The sequence below is a fragment of the Oncorhynchus masou genome, unplaced genomic scaffold (genome assembly GCF_036934945.1).
Source record: "Oncorhynchus masou masou isolate Uvic2021 unplaced genomic scaffold, UVic_Omas_1.1 unplaced_scaffold_869, whole genome shotgun sequence".
NCBI classification, from domain to species: domain Eukaryota; kingdom Metazoa; phylum Chordata; class Actinopteri; order Salmoniformes; family Salmonidae; genus Oncorhynchus; species Oncorhynchus masou.
This window is the reverse complement of record NW_027015151.1, coordinates 20,001-35,393: the sequence shown is the minus strand read 5'-3', so window position 1 is coordinate 35,393 and position 15,393 is coordinate 20,001. Positions and strand designations below refer to the sequence as shown.

Below are 15,393 nucleotides of genomic sequence, written 5' to 3'. Positions count from 1 at the left end.
TCACTTCGGTGTAACAGGGGCCTCTGGCTGGGCAGAGTACTGTAGGACTTTAGTCACTTCGGTGTAACAGGGGCCTCTGGCTGGGCAGAGTACTGTAGGACTTTAGTCACTTCGGTGTAACAGGGGCCTCTGGCTGGGCAGAGTACTGTAGGACTTTAGTCACTTCGGTGTAACAGGGGCCTCTGGCTGGGCAGAGTACTGTAGGACTTTAGTCACTTCGATTGTAACAGGGGCCTCTGGCTGGGCAGAGTACTGTAGGACTTTAGTCACTTCGGTGTAACAGGGGCCTCTGGCTGTACTGTAGGACTTTAGTCACTTCGGTGTAACAGGGGCCTCTGGCTGGGCAGAGTACTGTAGGACTTTAGTCACTTCGGTGTAACAGGGGCCTCTGGCTGGGCAGAGTACTGTAGGACTTTAGTCACTTTGGTGTAACAGGGGCCTCTGGCTGGGCAGAGTACTGTAGGACTTTAGTCACTTCGGTGTAACAGGGGCCTCTGGCTGGGCAGAGTACTGTAGGACTTTAGTCACTTCGGTGTAACAGGGGCCTCTGGCTGGGCAGAGTACTGTAGGACTTTAGTCACTTCGGTGTAACAGGGGCCTCTGGCTGGGCAGAGTACTGTAGGACTTTAGTCACTTCGGTGTAACAGGGGCCTCTGGCTGGGCAGAGTACTGTAGGACTTTAGTCAGTAGTCACCTCTGGCTGGGCAGAGTACTGTAACTTTAGTCACTTCGGTAACAGGGGCCTCTGGCTGGACAGAGTACTGTAGGACTTTAGTCACTACTGTAGACTTTAGCAGGGGCCTCTGGCTGGACAGAGTACTGTAGGACTTTAGTCACTTCCTCTGGCTGGGCAGAGTACTGTAGGACTTTAGTCACTTCGGTTCTGGCTGGACAGAGTACTGTAGGACTTTAGTCACTTCGGTGTAACAGGGGCCTTGCTGTGCGGCCCTACCAACCCTTCTATTTATTTGTAATGGCCCTTTGCGTGAGTTGGGTTTGTTCCTTCGTTCACGTTGTCACTCCCTTATCTCCCGGTCTCTGTTCTGGGGCCTTGGATAGATGAGGACTTTATTCCTTTATGTTTATAGACTCTTCCTATACTCCCTTACCTTGGGTCCTCTTCTCTTATATATCAATACCTAATAACTCATCTTCTGTTCGTTATTATGCTCGTCAGCTAGTAGTCACTTGGAAACTAGTATTGTTATATGTATTTGACTTTTCCAAAGATATATTATTGTCCACACAATGAAATATTCTTTAGTGCTTTAACCTATAACCAGGGTCACTTTCTGTTCCGTGAGAGTGTCAGAGGCTTTATATGGTCTTTATACACGTTATTACAATTCAATGGTTATACAGTACCAATACATCAATAATGCTCAATCAATCCTTAATGCGCTATGCTATGCCACGTAATATTTTTTAAAAGCTCAACACACTTCTTTATGACTCTTTAAACAAAGCAAACACCCATATATTTACCGTGACGCTCTATTCCCTCGGTCCTTCCCAAAACTGGTCTCTATAGGAGTAGTAATATTGTTGCAGCCTTCTGCTGTTTATACTACTAATAATCTTCTTATTTAGTCCGAATTTCCTATGGTTTTTACTGCCTACTGTTTAGATATTGATTCCTTCTTATCGACCTTTGGCTACTACGAGGCTTTAACTATTCCTGGGCTTTTTCACTCGTGCCGAACAGCGATTGTTACTGACGCACCAAAGATGGAACGTTGTTGCTATCAAGAGTTCTCCACACCTCGCATTGTTGAGGGGCGAAGTTTTCTCGTGCGCAATCTTGTTCGCTTATTCTTTTTATCGAGATGCGTAGTACAACACAATTCTTTAAGAAATACCAGTCTATAGTTTTGCTTGCGCCTTGAGATCAAAGTAGTCAATATAAACAGAGTATAGTAACAGTCATTTACCTGGTCTGATGATCCTCTATGAGGTCCAAATCATATGGGCAGAGGATCATGCCTAGGCACTGATCTCTCCTCCTTCTTATACCTCTTCTAGACACTCCGTTTGGGGAAAGATGTTCGGGAGCGCAATCTATCTCAACACAGAGTGCCATTGCATTACGTATGGTAGCACTTAGTCCTTTTAGGTCCTCGAGCACTGATGCCCATAGGTATTCTTCCGTTGGGGGCGTCGTCTTGGTAGGTCGGTTCATAACACGCCTCCTCAGTCTTCCTATAGGTCGCTTCATAACACGCCTCCTCAGTCTTCCTATAGGTCGGTTCATAACACGCCTCCTCAGTCTTCCTATAGGTCGGTTCATAACACGCCTCCTCAGTCTTCCTATAGGTTGGTTCTTGTTTAATTCCCAGTACTTGAATTTCACATGCATTTGGCTCCCTCTGCTGGTCACCTGCTGTTGTGGCAATTTCTTCTTTTATCCCCCAGTCAACAGATGGCCTTGGAGTCCATGAATGTGGCCCTGGAACTGGACCGGCCACTGAGGGAGGGGTCCGATATTTTTTGGTCTGAGGATATACTGTCATGGGTGTTGTTAGGTCTGAGGATATACTGCCATGGGTGTTGTTAGGTCTGAGGATATACTGCCATGGGTGTTGTTAGGTCTGAGGATATACTGCCATGGGTGTTGTTCGGTCTGAGGATATACTGCCATGGGTGTTGTTAGGTCTGAGGATACACTGTCATGGGTGTTGTTAGGTCTGAGGATATACTGCCATGGGTGTTGTTAGGTCTGAGGATATACTGCCATGGGTGTTGTTAGGTCTGAGGATATACTGCCATGGGTGTTGTTAGGTCTGAGGATATACTGCCATGGGTGTTGTTAGGTCTGAGGATATACTGCCATGGGTGTTGTTAGGTCTGAGGATATACTGCCATGGGTGTTGTTTGGTCTGAGGATATACTGCCATGGGTGTTGTTAGGTCTGAGGATATACTGCCATGGGTGTTGTTAGGTCTGAGGATATACTGCCATGGGTGTTGTTTGGTCTGAGGATATACTGCCATGGGTGTTGTTAGGTCTGAGGATATACTGCCATGGGTGTTGTTAGGTCTGAGGATATACTGCCATGGGTGTTGTTAGGTCTGAGGATATACTGCCATGGGTGTTGTTAGGTCTGAGGATATACTGCCATGGGTGTTGTTTGGTCTGAGGATATACTGCCATGGGTGTTGTTAGGTCTGAGGATATACTGCCATGGGTGTTGTTAGATCTGATGATATACTGCCATGGGTGTTGTTAGGTCTGAGGATATACTGCCATGGGTGTTGTTTGTTCTGAGGATATACTGTCATGGGTGTTGTTAGGTCTGAGGATATACAGTCATGGGTGTTGTTAGGTCTGAGGATATACTGCCATGGGTGTTGTTTGGTCTGAGGATATACTGCCATGGGTGTTGTTAGGTCTGAGGATATACTGCCATGGGTGTTGTTAGGTCTGAGGATATACTGTCATGGGTGTTGTTAGATCTGATGATATGCTGCCATGGGTGTTGTTTGGTCTGAGGATATACTGCCATGGGTGTTGTTAGGTCTGAGGATATACTGCCATGGGTGTTGTTTGGTCTGAGGATATACTGCCATGGGTGTTGTTAGGTTTCGAGGGCATTTTCAGTTTTATACAACGGGTGGCCAAAATATTCAAATAATGATTTACATATTTTAATTAAAAACTTTATTTTGATGAATTAATTCATACTATTTCATCCTTCCTCAAGATAATAGTCCAGACACAAATCTAGGGTTGCTACCCAAGCCAGCAGGTCGTTTGTTCTATCGGTTCAGTGGGCAAAGACCCGACACAGTCGTTCAGTCTTTATGTTCTGTATCTTTGGACGTGACCCAGTCGTTCAGTCTTTATGTTCTGTATCTATGGACGAGACCCAGTCGTTCAGTCTTTATGTTCTGTATCTATGGACGTGACCCAGTCGTTCAGTCTTTATGTTCTGTATCTATGGACGCGACCCAGTCGTTCAGTCTTTATGTTCTGTATCTATGGACGTGACCCAGTCGTTCAGTCTTTATGTTCTGTATCTATGGACGTGACCCAGTCGTTCAGTCTTTATGTTCTGTATCTATGGACGTGACCCAGTCGTTCAGTCTTTATGTTCTGTATCTATGGACGTGACACTGTCGTTCAGTCTTTATGTTCTGTATCTATGGACGTGACCCAGTCGTTCAGTCTTTATGTTCTGTATCTATGGACGTGACCCAGTCGTTCAGTCTTTATGTTCTGTATCTATGGACGTGACCCAGTCGTTCAGTCTTTATGTTCTGTATCTATGGACGTGACCCAGTCGTTCAGTCTTTATGTTCTGTATCTATGGACGCGACACAGTCGTTCAGTCTTTATGTTCTGTATCTATGGACGAGACCCAGTCGTTCAGTCTTTATGTTCTGTATCTATGGACGTGACCCAGTCGTTCAGTCTTTATGTTCTGTATCTATGGACGTGACCCAGTCGTTCAGTCTTTATGTTCTGTATCTATGGACGTGACCCAGTCGTTCAGTCTTTATGTTCTGTATCTATGGACGTGACCCAGTCGTTCAGTCTTTATGTTCTGTATCTATGGACGTGACACAGTCGTTCAGTCTTTATGTTCTGTATCTATGGACAAGACCCAGTCGTTCAGTCTTTATGTTCTGTATCTATGGACGTGACCCAGTCGTTCAGTCTTTATGTTCTGTATCTATGGACGTGACCCAGTCGTTCAGTCTTTATGTTCTGTATCTATGGACGTGACCCAGTCGTTCAGTCTTTATGTTCTGTATCTATGGACGCGACCCAGTCGTTCAGTGTTCTTGTTCTGTATCTATGGACGAGACGATCTATATTTCGTTTGACCAGTTTTCTATTGACATTTATTTGTAAATATCCATGAACATGATGCAGATTCATGATGTTGACCGTCTGAGAACAGATGCCCTACTAGCTGCCACTGATTCTTTCCTCCCCCCCCTTGTCTGTTTATTGGTTACACCTGTTGTTTATTTGGTGATTAGTTGGGCTTTATGAGCCAGCCGGCCCGCCTGCTCGTTGTGAGGGATTGTTTGTGTGACTAGTGTTGTTAGAGGTTAACGTGTTTTCCTGTTGGTGGGTACTTCTGGACTGTTTTAGTCCCCGTGTTTGGGGCAGTTGTTTCTGTTTTGCCCTGTATTTTCGTGGGGTGGATTATGTTCGCCGTTTGTGCATTAAAAAGCACTACCCTGAACTCTCTGCTTCCTGCGCCTGACTTCGCACCCACTACACCCAGATCGTGACAGCTGGAGATCAAATTTCAATATTGAAACAATGTTGCACTTTTTAGAGAGACAGACAGCAAGGTTTATACACATCTCCACTGTTGAAAACCAATTTCTAGTCTAAAACAAATGTGAAATAATGTCTAGATGCTTTTTACAGTGGAGGTCAAGTTTATAAATTGCCTGGCTGGGCTGATGAGATAGTGAATTGTGCAGTGAGATGGAAGAGCGTAAATAGGCATTTCAACATCAGAGCTTTAGCTGGTGGTAACTTGTGAAATAGACACCGGCTGGAATGAGGTTTTAACCAATCAGCATCAAGGATTATACCCACCCATTGTATAATTTAAGATACACTTAACCAAGTGTCCATATGCATGTATATTTATTCAAACAAACACACAAATATAAGTGTGTTTGTGCATGTTTGTCTAAAAAAAAACACTGACATGAAAGAAAACCCCAGATATCAACATACAGTAGAGAAAGAGGAACTGACGATTACAATCGAGGGAGGGAGGGGGGAGGGGGGGAGGAGAGAGAGAGGGAGGGAGGGAGGGAGGGAGGGAGGGACTAAACAGCTACCAGAACTCTCAAACATGGTTAGAGTTGTGTTCATAGCTACGAGGAGGGACTGGGAGAGAGTCTGAGTGAGTGGAGAACAGTATAATTTGTACAACATAGGAGGGAAGCCAGAGAGAAGAATGAGGAATCTGATGTCTGTCAACATCAGCCTCCTCTGTGGTGAGAACTATTAGAATATATTACATTAATACACACCCCATATTCAACTGTGTTACTCACTGAACACAGCACATAATTCTTGGCATGTATGATTGTACGCTACAGTGATCAATACTGTACTTTACTTTATCCTTCAACACTGTTTTGCTGTAGTCATGAACACATACATGTACTGTACCACTCAGTCCCAGATTATTTAACATTCTCTATCTGTCACTCAACTATCTCCCTTACCTGACTGTCTGTGAAACATGGTGACTATGGCAACTGTTATTGAAGAGATGATGTGAATGTGTTTCTTTGGTTGTTTCATAGCTGTGATCTGTGTGGTGTCAGCAGTGATCACAAAGAGAGGGACAGAAGGAGGAAATGATATCATTCAGTGTCCTTATGACCGGGCGTTTGAGACACACCAGAAGTACCTCTCTAAAGGGTTCTGGGCCGACCGGGTTGATGTGATCAGAACCCAAACGCATCGGCACCCAGCGGTGACTCATAAAGGGAGATTCTCAATGTATGACGACACAGAGAGACGAGTCTTCAGTGTGAACATCACTAACCTGGTCCCAGAGGATTCAGGGACCTACTGGTGTGAAATAAACACATGGTGGTGGTATAACAAGACTGAAGTCAGGATCACTGTGGACAGAGGTTGGTGTCGAAGACGTCCTGTCAGTGTGTTTATGTCTGATTACATTTGACACATTATATATTGTGTTGATGCATTATATCTCTATCTCTCTCCCTCACGCTCCCTCTCTATCTCTCTCTCCCTCACTCTCTCTCTCTATCTCTCTCCCTCACGCTCTCTCTCTCCCTCACTCTCTCTCTCTATCTCTCTCCCTCACGCTCTCTCTCTATCTCTCTCCCTCATGCTCTGTCTCTATCTCTCTCACTCACTCTCTCTCTCTATCTCTCTCACTCACTCTCTCTCTCTATCTCTCTCCCTCACGCTCTCTCTCTGTCTCTCTCCCTCACGCTCTGTCTCTATCTCTCTCCCTCACGCTCTGTCTCTATCTCTCTCACTCACTCTCTCTCTCTCCCTCACGCTCTCTCTCTATCTTTCTCACTCACTCTCTCTCTCTATCTCTCTCCCTCACGCTCTCTCTCTATCTTTCTCACTCACTGTCTCTCTCTCTCTCTCTCCCTCACGCTCTCTCTCTATCTTTCTCACTCACTCTCTCTCTATCTCTCTCCCTCACGCTCTCTCTCTATCTTTCTCACTCACTCTCTATCTTTCTCTTTCTCTTTTTATTTTGTTCTCTCTCTCTTTTTCTCACTCTCTCTCTCCATGGCTCTCTATCTCTCTCTACAGCTACTGTTCCTCCCAACCCTGGCTCCATCACCTCCAGACCTCTCCTCTCCACGACACACCCATCAACACACATCACCATGGCAACTGACTCCTCAAACTCCACAGCAGGTATATTACCCTCAGTAGAACTGCTCTCTAAAGCCTACACACTTATCTGTAGGCCTACATCTCTCTCTCTCCATTTATCTTTGTCCCTCTGTCGTCTCTCTCTTTCTGTCTTCCTTTTGTTCTCCCACCTCACATCTCCTCCTCTCCCTCTCACGTCGCCTCGTCTCTTCTCCCCCTCTCCCCCCCTCACATCTCCCTCTCACGCCTCCTCCACTCCTCTCCCCCTATCACATCTCATCTCCACACTGCCCTCTCCCCCCCTCACATCTACCTCTCACGCCTCCTCCTCTCCTCTCCCCCTATCACATCTCATCTCCACACCGCCCTCTCCCCCTATCACATCTCATCTCCACACCACCCTCTCCCCCCCTCACATCTCCCTCTCATGCCTCCTCCTCTCCTCTCCCCCTATCACATCCCAACTCCACACCGCCCTCTCCCCCTCACATCTCCCTCTCACGCCTCCTCCTCTCCTCTCCCCCTATCACATCCCATCTCCACACCGCCCTCTCCCCCCTCACATCTCCCTCTCACGCCTCCTCCTCTCCTCTCCCCCTATCACATCCCATCTCCACACCGCCCTCTCCCCCCTCACATCTCCCTCTCACGCTACCTCCTCTCCTCTCCCCCAATCACATCTCATCTCCACACCTACCTCTCCCCCAGTCACTGATATTAACCCTTGTCATTTAGTCCCTGTAACCTGTTCAGTCATTATCTTTAGTCTTGTAACTACTCAGAGAGGTTCTGTACTGAGAGACTAGTAGTTATAGTCATTATCTTTAGTATTGTAACAACTCAGAGAGGTCCTGTACTGAGAGACTAGTAGTTACAGTCATTGTAGGTCAAGGTTCACACCACTTCCTCTGAAACACACAGAGTGGGTACTACTTTCAGTCTCAGAAACACCCATCCCAAACCACACACATAAACGAGTACGCAGGCTCTCTCTCTCTCTCTCTCTCTCTCTCTCTCTCTCTCTCTCTCTCTCTCTCTCTCTCTCTCTCTCTCTCTCTCTCTCTCTCATATGTTCCAACAGATAGGACCAATGGAACAGTAGGAGCAACAGCATCACCCACAGACATGACTGGAACACAAGGTAACAACAGCATCACCACCACAGACATGACTAGAACACAAGGTAACAACAGCATCACCACAGAAATGACTAGAACACAAGGTAACAACAGCATCACCACCACAGACATGACTAGAACACAAGGTAACAACAGCACCACCACAGAAATGACTAGAACACAAGGTAACAACAGCATCACCACAGACATGACTAGAACACAAGGTAACAACAGCATCACCACAGAAATGACTAGAACACAAGGTAACAACAGCATCACCACCACAGACATGACTAGAACACAAGGTAACAACAGCATCACCACAGACATGACTAGAACACAAGGTAACAACAGCATCACCACAGACATGACTAGAACACAAGGTAACAACAGCATCACCACCACAGACATGACTAGAACACAAGGTAACAACAGCATCACCACCACAGACATGACTAGAACACAAGGTAACAACAGCATCACCACCACAGACATGACTAGAACACAAGGTAACAACAGCATCACCACCACAGACATGACAAGAACACAAGGTAACAACAGTAACATGGACTTCTACACCTGCATTGCTTGCTGTTTGGGGTTTTAGGCTGGGTTTCTGTACAGCACTTTGAGATATCAGCTGATGTACGAAGGGCTATATAAATACATTTGATTGGATTTGACTACAACTACCACGCACCATACTGTTACAGGGACTACAATTACCAAGCACCGTACTAAAACAGGGACTACAACTACCAAGGTGGTTAGGAAACTGGTACATTAGGGATACTGTAAGGGGGATAGCTAGTCAGTTATCCAACTGAATGTATTCAACTGAAATGTTTATTCCACATTGAACCCAATCTGAATCAGAGAGGTGAGGGGGGCTGCCTTAATCTACATCCACGTCATTGGCACCCGGGGACAAGTTGGTTTGGAAACTGGTACAGTAGTGGGACTAGGTGGTACAGTAGGGGGACTAGGTGGTTAGGAAACTGGTACAGTAGGAGGACTAGGTGGTACAGTAGGAGGACTAGGTGGTTAGGAATCTGATACGGTAGGGGGACTAGTTGGTTAGGAAACTGGTACAGTAGGAGGACTAGGTAGTTAGGAAACTGGTACAGTAGGAGGACTAGGTGGTACAGTAGGAGGACTAGGTGGTTAGGAATCTGATACGGTAGGGGGACTAGTTGGTTAGGAAACTGGTACAGTAGGAGGACTAGGTAGTTAGGAAACTGGTACAGTAGGAGGACTAGGTGGTTAGGAAACTGGTACAGTAGGGGGACTTGGTGGTTAGGAAACTGGTACAGTAGGGGGACTTGGTGGTTAGGAAACTGGTACAGTAGGGGGACTAGGTGGTTAGGAAACTGGTACAGTAGGAGGACTAGGTAGTTAGGAAACTGGTACAGTAGGAGGACTAGGTGGTTAGGAAACTGGTACAGTAGGGGGACTTGGTGGTTAGGAAACTGGTACAGTAGGGGGACTAGGTGGTTAGGAAACTGGTACAGTAGGAGGACTAGGTGGTTAGGAAACTGGTACAGTAGGGGGACTAGGTAGTTAGGAAACTGGTACAGTAGGAGGACTAGGTGGTTAGGAATCTGATACAGTAGGGGGACTAGGTAGTTAGGAAACTGGTACATTAGTTGTAGGAGGACTAGGTGGTTAGGAAACTGGTACAGTAGGAGGACTAGGTAGTTAGGAAACTGGTACAGTAGGAGGACTAGGTGGTTAGGAAACTGGTACAGTAGGAGGACTCGGTGGTTAGGAAACTGGTACAGTAGGGGACTAGGTGGTTAGGAAACTGGTACAGTAGGAGGACTAGGTGGTTAGGAATCTGATACAGTAGGGGGACTAGGTAGTTAGGAAACTGGTACATTAGTTGTAGGAGGACTAGGTGGTTAGGAAACTGGTACAGTAGGAGGACTAGGTAGTTAGGAAACTGGTACAGTAGTTGCAGGGGGACTCGGTGGTTAGGAAACTGGTACAGTAGGGGGACTAGGTGGTTAGGAAACTGGTACAGTAGGAGGACTAGGTGGTTAGGAAACTGGTACAGTAGGAGGACTAGGTGGTTAGGAAACTGGTACAGTAGGAGGACTAGGTGGATAGAAAACTGGTACAGTAGGGGGACTAGGTGGTTAGGAAACTGGTACTTTTGGGGGACTAGGTGGTTAGGAAACTGGTACTTTTGGGGGACTAGGTGGTTAGGAAACTGGTACTTTTGGGGGACTAGGTGGTTAGGAAACTGGTACTTTTGGGGGACTAGGTGGTTAGGAAACTGGTACTTTTGGGGGACTAGGTGGTTAGGAAACTGGTACAGTAGGAGGACTAGGTAGTTAGGAAACTGGTACAGTAGGGGGACTAGGTGGTTAGGAAACTGGTACTTTTGGGGGACTAGGTGGATAGGAATCTGGTACAGTAGGGGGACTAGGTGGTTAGGAAACTGGTACTTTTGGGGGACTAGGTGGTTAGGAAACTGGTACAGTAGGGGGACTAGGTGGATAGGAAACTGGTACAATAGGGGACTAGGTAGTTAGGAAACTGGTACTTTTGGGGGACTAGGTGGTTAGGAAACTGGTACAGTTGGGGGACTAGGTGGTTAGGAAACTGGTACAGTAGTTTAGGAAGGTGAAAGAGAAGGCTAAATACATACACACGTACATTTTTATCTTGTATTTGTAGTTCTAGGTAAACCAGTGGTCATCATGGTGTGTGTGAGTCTGACTGTGTTGGTGTTGGGACTCATCCTGCTACTGATCTACAAATGGAGGAGAGACAGGACATCAACAGGTGAGTCACTCACATGTATGTATGTTTTTAAGGTTGTACACTTATGCAGACAAACAACCAGTGGTGTAGTGGAGGGTACACACACGTATACACTGTATACCGGGGCGGCAGGTAGCCTGGTGGTTCGAGCGTTGGACTTGAAAGGTTGCAAGATCAAATCCCCAAACTGACAAGGTAAAAATCTGCCGTTCTGCCCCCTGAACAGGCAGTTAACCCACTGTTCATAGGCCGTCATTGAAAATAAGAATTTGTTCTTAACTTCTTGAAACTCCCCATCCCGGATCCGGGTTTGTGACTAAAGCCTCAGGCTCATTAGCATAACGCAACGTTAACGATTTCTGAAAATCGCAAATAAAATGAAAATAAGGCGTCTGCTCTCAAGCTTAGCCTTTTCTTAACAACACTGTCAACTCAGATTTTCAAAATATGCTTTTGAACCATAGAAATTGACTAATTTGTGTAAGAGTATGCAAAGCTAGCATAGCATTTTGAGTAGCATTTAGCACGCAACATTTTCACAAAAACCAGATAACCAAATAAATAAAATCATTTACCTTTGAAGAGCTTCTGATGTTTTCAATGAGGAGACTCTCAGTTACATACCAAATGCGCAGTTTTTCCTGAAAGCGTCTGTGTGTAGGAGAAATCGTTCCGTTTTCTACATTGCATCTGGCTACCGAAACAAACCGAAAATTCAGTCACCTACAACGTAAAACTTTTTCCGAATTAACTACATAATATCGACCGAAACATGGCAAACGTTGTTTGGAATCAATCCTCAAGGTGTTTTTTCACATATCTCTTCATTGACATGCAGTTTGTGGAAGCTTGGGGATGGGGAGTTTCAAGAGGTTAAAGCCAAGATAAAGGAATTAATTGACAATCAAACGTTCTCTGTCCTGGGTGATGTCGGCTTTCGCAGACTGGTCGAGCACCGGTACCACACTACCAAGTGCGCTATTGTTCAGATGTTGCCCTACCGGAGTTACACAGTAATAGTGTCACTGCTATTAGCTTTTCCACATACATACTATGGAACGCCGGTTGGGTCTTTGCGTGTCAAAAAAAAAAGATACAATAGCACTGTCAAAGCTGTAATTGAACTTCAGTTCATGAATAGCTAGCCAGCTACTTAACCCTATTACTAACCTATAACTTAACTACTATAAACCAATGAGGAGATGGGAGAGGCAGGACTTGCAGCGCGATCTGCGTCACAAATAGAACTGACTTCTATTTTAGCCCTTGGAAACACAGAAGCTCGTTGGCAATAATTTAATAACATGTATGTCTACATTTATTTTTGCAACGCGCGAACACGAAGCGAGCGGTGTAGTCAGCCTGTTATCCTTATTGTGGCTAGCTTCACGGAGATGGGTCCGACCACCATTAATCAAACAAGAACTGTCTTATAAATTAGAGTTATTTTAGATGACACCTAGCTATATAATTAGCTAGCTAACTATAGCTACTGAAACAGATTATGTTGTGTTATTTGACGTGTATCTTTTTTGACACGCAAAGACCCAAACGGCGTTCCATAGAAATCAAGGTTGAGAATGAAACGATTGAACAACGAAACAGCACAGCTGTCGGTTTTGATGATGTTTTACTGGTAATGGGTAAATACAGAAATGGCAACTAAATTACTTCTTGGGTAGCGTCGTGTGTGTGTGTGTGTGTGTGTCTGTGTGTGTGTGTGTATGTGTGTGTGTGTGCAACATTTATTTAACACGGCAAGTCAGTTAAGATCTAATTGTTATTTACAATGACGGCCCGGACGACGCTGGGGCGATTGTGCGCCGCCCTATGGGACTCCCAATAACGGCCAGATATGAAACAGCCTAGATTTCGAACCAGGGACTGTAGTGATGCTTCTTGCACTGAGCTGCAGTGCCTTAGACCGCTGCATCCATGTGTGTGTGTTAACTATTTAACTGAACTAGAATGCTTAAAATGGCGCAAAAATTTTAAACATTGGTTATCTGTATCGGTTCTTTGGGCAGGGAAAATCTCGGTGATTGGTAGTGGCCAAAAATGTCACATCAGTGCATCACTAATGTACACACATTATTATTTTTTTTACCTATGCTGACTTCTAATCCCCATTTATACATATCAAAGTAGTGTAGTGGAGTTATACAGATTTATTAATCCCACTTATACAGTATATCACAAAAGTGAGTACACCCCTCACATTTTTGTAAATATTTGAGTATATATTTTCATGTGACAACACTGAAGAAATGACACTTTGCTACAATGTAAAGTAGTGAGTGTATAGTTTGTTTAACAGTGTAAATTTGCTGTCCCCTCAAAATAACTCAACACACAGCCATTACTATCTAAACCGCTGGCAACAAAAGTGAGTACACCTAAGTGAAAATGTATAAAGATAACCACGCTGCATTTTGGTCCTCCTCTCCTTCACCGGAAGAAAACCGTAACAACTACAGTATATTATGCAGTACCAGTACTGTCAATCAACCCCTTTTCACCCTGCTGGATCTGATTGATAATTTTCAAATTTTCAATGTCAGTTCAGTTCCAGGCTTCAGTTGAATGACTAACCAGGCCAGTCCAGTCCAGCTTGGCTTTGTAGTGGGAAGAGAAGTACTGTAGGAATTCAGAACACAAGAACACAATGGTGGTTTACACACTGCAGAACTAAACTGACACTGAGCCAAGTCCAGATGAGTTGGCCTGGATACTCATGCTGGAAATGTGAGATGACGAAAATATTCATGCCAGCACAGTACAGCTTGGGTTTGCCTGACTGTGGAAGATGTATCATTTTAGGTGATTCAAAGAACATGTAACTGTTTCTCATAGAAGTTTTCACACGGGGTGCCTTTCCTTCGGCAGGTGGGCCGTTTGGGACATTTAGAGTTTACCCACTGCTCCAGGAACTACTACACCACTATGCTACTACACTACTACACCACTACTACAACACTACATTACTACACCACTACACTACTACTCTACTACACCACTACACCACTACACTACTACACCACTACACTACACTACTACTACACTACTACACCACTACACTACAACACTACTACACTACACTACTACACTATTGCACTACACTACACTACTACACGACTACACCACTACACTACTGCTCTACTACACCACTACTACTCTACTACACTACAACATCACTACACCACTACACTACTACACCACTACTCTACTACACTACTACGCTACTACACTACTACACCACTACACTATTACACTACGACACCACTACACTACTACACCACTACTCTACTACACTACTACTCTACTACACCACTACACTACTACACTACTACACCACTACACTACTACACCACAACACTACTACACTACACTACTACACTATTACACTACACTACTACACTACTACACCACTACTCTACTACACCACTACACCACTACACTACCACACTACTACACCACTACACTACTACACCACTACTCTACTACACTACTACACCACTACTCTACTACACCACTACACTACTACACTACTACACTACTACACCACAACAGTACTACACTACACTACTACACCACTACACTACTACACTTCTACACCACAGCACTACTACACTATTACACTACACTACTACATGACTACACCACTACACTACTCTTCTACTACACTACATCACTACTACTCTACTACACTACAACACCACAACACCACTACACTACACCACTACACTATGACACTACTACACTACTACACCACTACACTACTACACCACTACACTACTACACCACTACATTACTACACTATGACACTACTACACCACGACTCTATTACACCACTACACCACTATACTACTACACCACTACTCTACTACACCACTACACCACTACTCTACTACACCACGACACCTCTACTACACCACTACACCTCTACTACACTACCACACCACTGCACGTGCACACACACATGATTTATATGTTTTGTTCCACAGGGCCAGTCACCAATCCAGACACAACAACCCAAGACTCCACCTACCAAACCCTCAACACAACATCCCAAGACTCCACGTACCAAACCCTCAACACAGCAACCCAAGACTCCACCTACCAAACCCTCAATAAAACAACCCAAGACTCCACCTAC

At 45.0% G+C, this 15,393-nt stretch overlaps 1 long non-coding RNA gene and 1 pseudogene across 1 annotated transcript; both read left to right on the top strand.

Annotated features, from left to right (window-relative positions):
• Positions 1 to 5,833: 5,833 nt before the first annotated feature.
• LOC135537884 (uncharacterized) lies at positions 5,834 to 7,385 on the top strand. The gene is made up of 3 exons (XR_010455293.1): positions 5,834 to 5,969; positions 6,285 to 6,620; positions 7,285 to 7,385. It is a non-coding gene; the product is annotated as an uncharacterized LOC135537884 (long non-coding RNA).
• Positions 7,386 to 11,122: 3,737 nt separating this feature from the next.
• LOC135537885 (uncharacterized) overlaps positions 11,123 to 15,393 on the top strand; it is a 4,822-nt pseudogene continuing 551 nt past the window's right edge.